Below are 4923 nucleotides of genomic sequence, written 5' to 3' on the forward strand. Positions count from 1 at the left end.
AGCCGCCTGCTCCAAGAATTGGTTTCCTTTCCTTCCTTTCCCATTTCCTTCTTGCTTCTTTCTTTTTTAAATATCGACATAGCATAAACTGTATTTGCATCTCGTACATATATACAATAGCTCAGTTATTAGCTTCTCGCATGCCGAAGTCGGCGTGAAACACTCACTACGATCTCGTGCTCCTCGCGAGATTAATCGCCGCACTCCGTGCACGCCCGTTAACAAATTTAAACAATCTTTCTTTTTTTGCCTGAACAAATTTGTTTGCTAATTTCCTACTTCGGTCAGAATAAATTTCTAACTAAACAAAATAAAACTCATAAACCTCCCATTCTCGTTTAAAAGCTACCCGCAATTCGCGAGGTTCTTTCTCTTGATCATCATCCTTATGGATTATCACGTCAGAGTGCCTTGCACGAACTGGCATGTAGAGACGAACGAGCGCTAGCGATGTGGATAGCATGTTGTCGGTAGTAAAATACGCACGTACGATTGACCCGAGACAAGCTCGAATCCGCGTACGGTATTTAAGTTAACACCTCTTTAAATATAAGTTGTATTATCATCCTATAGAAAATATGTTCCCACACTCTCACATTTATACCACGTAAGTGTAAAAAAATTTTTTCGTACAGTTTACACTGTTCTTTTTTTTCTTTTTTTCATCATTCCTTTTTTGTCTTACTTTAAGTCTCCTGGCTTCTCGTTAAAACGTAAAATTCACTAGATACATCGTCAGCGGGAGATGTACTCCACTCGTGGGCCGATACGCGTTGACGGTGACGATGATAACGATGACCCACAGGGTTAAAACACGTAATCAGGACCCGTCATGTCTATTGCTCATCGGAATTTATCCCTCTGAGTCTTGTTGTAAATCTTCTCGACTAGGATATTGTGCTTCTTACACCTGATGAAGCATAGAAATTGAATACAGACATGGAAGATAGAAATAATGCATGAAGTATTAATATTTAAATTAAGAAAAAGTATTTAATATAGTATAGTCTCGGTATTAACAAAAAGCACAGATATGAAAAAAGATTTAATTAAAATATAAAATATATAAGAAAGATAAATTGTGTAAATCTGAAATAAAAAGGTAAAACTAAAGAATGTAAAATAATAAAATTAATATTAAAATTTGCGACGCTTTTTCCCCCGGTCTCGCAATCCGGTGGAGGGCTATCGAGGATTGGCAGCACGCACAACTAATTCCGACACCAAAAGATTGGGCGCCAGGTGCGACGGATCGCACCACCGTACACTAATATGTCTGACGCGATATTCCCGGCAATACCTCAGGGCGTAGGGCTCTTTCAGGGGATTCGGAGAGAGGCGTCACACAATTAATCACACTCACCAGAAAATAAATAATAATAACAGAATATATTTGGTCAGATAATATCAATATAATCGGTCTGAGTTTCTCGTATTACCGCAAAAATGTCGGATAGGCTGACGCACAAATGCCGCAATAACGCAATAAGTGCACGCGGTAATGTCGAATCTTTCACACTGTAACGCAACATATAAACGCAGACGAACACACGAAGCTTGACATACGAAACAATTACGATTCCGACTCAGGTATCGCGGTACCTGGCTTCAAACTCACAACGAACTTACGCCACGAGGCCGACGCACCGACTCGCCGCACCTTCGGTTGCTCCCTCAATGATCACCCGGGCGCCCTCGATTCCGCACGACGCAAAAATTATGGGCGATCTCGCCGAGTCGACCACGCTGGCCGGACTGCCGGATTGCCCCCGAACACGAAATACGGACTTGTATCGCGGACGATCCCGCGGCCTGCCACGCGAATCCCAAATTCTCTCGCAAGCACGGAGATTCCGCGGCCCCGCACCGATCCCGTCGATCTCTTCGTCCCGCCAAACACAATATTCGCTGTCCTCGAGGGCCCGGATACGTTACTCAAATACGAGAGCGGGTGCCCTTCAATTTACATGACCACTCGCGGCTCGCCGTTCCCCGCACAACTCGCTCCCGTTATCGCTACGCAAGGCATCACTCTCACTAATATAGCCAAGACGCGACACGATTACGAACTTAAATAATATGGCCAAAACGCGACACGATTACGAACATAAACTCTATCACAATAAAACGCGATACGATTACGAATAACGCGATACGATTACTTACATTAATTCGACGAAACGCTACATAAACGCGACACGATTACTTCGATTCACACATCTCAACGCCTCGCGACTGTCGGCCGTGGCGGTGCTCGCGGGGAGGGCACAAATGGTCTCTACGCATTAGAGAGCTCACTCTCGGCAAGGCCGTGGCACGATTTCCACACGACTCTACTTTAATGCGAGCGCAAGGTATCGCACGCTCTGACTCTGTCCACAGGTATCCTGCGGCACTCCGGTAACCAACGTGTGCCATGGGCCGATGCCTCGAGCGAACCCTCTTCTCTTAACGCGGGGACGCCAGAGTGGTGACCTTACAAATTGTCGTCCCTTCGGTAGTCCGGGCAGCTCTTCTTCCGGGAGATGCTCCCTGTTCGTTAGCCGGCACGACAGTGTCGGAACGATAGCCTGCCGGGATCGCGCCGGTTCCCCGCGCCTGCGCTGTAGCGTGTCGCTCGACCGGATTGCCGATTCTAGCGCTTCCTGCGCCTAGGCCGCACGTGCGCCGCTCCTTCCGGGGGCGCCACTCCAATTCCAGGGCGCTCTCGTCGGCGCCTCAGCTTCTCGCGCGCCTCACCTTCCGGCGGCGCCGCTGCAATTACCTCCGATTCGGCGCGGGCTTTTCGATTCAACCGGCTGTCCGGGCCGCGATGATCGAGTCGGCGTTCGGGGTCAGGCTGGCCGGGCCTCGGCCCCGTCTGCCGGCATCCCCCTCGGGGTGACGGCCCCAGGGCTGCGCCTTTCCCTGGGCCGCTCGGGGGTGATCCGGGGTTTTCCTGATCGTTATGCTGCCGCTGTTACGACCGAGTGCGGGGTGAATTCCGGCCGGCGACGCTCATGCAATTGCGGGGAGGTCCGAGCGATCCGATTTCCAGCCATGTCCCCTGGCCGTCTCCTTAATCCTCTGCCCTTCCTCGTTGCGGCCCCCGGCCGTTACAGATGGAGTCCGGTCACCACCGGCAATCCCTTAAAAACTTAACATCTAATTAGACCAATCAATATACGCAACCGCCCTCCTCTCGCTCTAACGAGAAGGCATCCCCGAATTCCCCTCGGCCGAGCCCGTCCGGGAAGGAGACGCGACTTGTCACGTCACAACTTATAAGAAATTAGATAAAAATACACAATTTATTTACCATGCAACAGAAATTCTAGGATCGAGATAGTTCAACTTGGAGGTACTCAGTGCGATCTCTTTGTTCTCTTCTCGGTCGGTCGCCTGGACCTCCAGCTTCGTCAACTGATCCTTCAATCTTTCTAATTATTTCTTCTTCTTTTCATATGTTCTGTAAAAGCATAGATGCAATCAATTCATGCACACAAGCTGCACGATATAGAAACATGAGATATATACAAAGCCACACTTTTTCCTAGCTTTCTTTCTTTCTTGTGTTAAAGAAAAAAAAAGAATTGTAAGAATTGTGTAAAGAATTTGTAAATAAGTTTGTCAAGTGTGTGTCACAGAACAGTCTCTACATTTAAGCAAAATATTTAAATTAAAATTATATCTGGAGTCTTTGTGTATGTACAAAATTTATAATAACTAATTAAATTTAAATTAATAAATAATAACTCACTTCGTAAATAAGTTGTTATTGTTTATTAATTTAAATTTATTTATTTATTATGAATTTATTACTAATAATATTTATTATTTGATATATGTATATGTATAATATAAATGATCTTAATTTTACGCATCTTAATTTTATTAGTTCCTTTAGAAATTAAATTTTACATATATTTTTTTCTAACAATAAGTTTAATCTCAGATTTCTTGAAACTTAATACTAGACTTTTTTAATTTGAACTAATTCACTAATATATTTAGCACCGACTTTTCTCACCATTGCTGGCGCTGTTTCTGATAATGTTACCAATACTTCTAATGATAATTGTCGCCATGACTCACCTATATGTTCATTTGAAAATATTTTCATTCGAGCACATAAATTACTGCATGCGGATTTACAATAGTCTTGGGCTTAACTCCATCAATTCTCCCCTTCAAATCATCGCAACATATCCAAGAGCCTGAAGCTCGCAGACAGTAGGCAATAAAGTGCCTGGAAATATAATGAATGACACCAGCAAGTCTGAAAGCAAAAATTGAGCTAATGAGTATTTAAACAATGAATGAAATTCGGGTATTTACGTTCGTGAAAAGAATTCACTACTTACCGATATTTTCGTTCTAAATTGAGAGAAATGGGAAAGTCATGCAGAGAACATGCGATGCTTCTCCCTCTCGCAGCGCAGTCTCTCACATCCAATTCGATGCAGATGTGAATGTTCAAATCAGTTTTCTTTGTAAGAGTTCCCGTGCATCCTGGCTGCAGACACTTTATATTAAAAATTTGAGGATGATACAGCAATACATCTTGCAAAGCTTGATATCCATTTTGTCTTATTACATTCTCATTGATAGAGAGAAATGGTATTTTTTGAATTTCTTTTCCGATGCAATCTTTATTGGTGCACTGATAGGTTTCATATCCACTGGGCTCACTGTCAAGAAAATTGCTCCATGAACGTGTTATAAAAGTCTCTGCGTCAAGAAAATACGGAGAAAGATTTGTGGAGTCCGGATCTTTTTCAATGGTATAAAATTGATTTAAAATTTTCAAGCGATCTAATAAAATTTGACGAGTGAGTCCTGTTTTCATGAAATTGAAGATTAATTGCAATGTAGCGTTGGCTGAATTTTCTATGTATGAATGATACGTTGGGTTATCCAGGGCAGAAAACTGTACGATGTGAA

At 43.6% G+C, this 4923-nt stretch overlaps 1 long non-coding RNA gene across 2 annotated transcripts; it reads right to left on the bottom strand.

The window, feature by feature from the left end:
- Positions 1 to 559: 559 nt before the first annotated feature.
- On the bottom strand, positions 560 to 4923 carry LOC112464930. 2 transcript variants are annotated; one of them, XR_003041966.1, is made up of 4 exons: positions 4344 to 4923; positions 4075 to 4258; positions 3299 to 3448; positions 560 to 910 (listed from the first exon to the last, which is right to left on the bottom strand). It is a non-coding gene; the product is annotated as an uncharacterized LOC112464930 (long non-coding RNA). The 2 variants fall into 2 exon arrangements; XR_003041967.1 differs by having other exon boundaries at positions 3299 to 3486.

This window comes from Temnothorax curvispinosus, unplaced genomic scaffold (assembly GCF_003070985.1).
Source record: "Temnothorax curvispinosus isolate PA1 unplaced genomic scaffold, ASM307098v1 QBEX01014753.1, whole genome shotgun sequence".
Lineage (NCBI taxonomy): Eukaryota > Metazoa > Arthropoda > Insecta > Hymenoptera > Formicidae > Temnothorax > Temnothorax curvispinosus.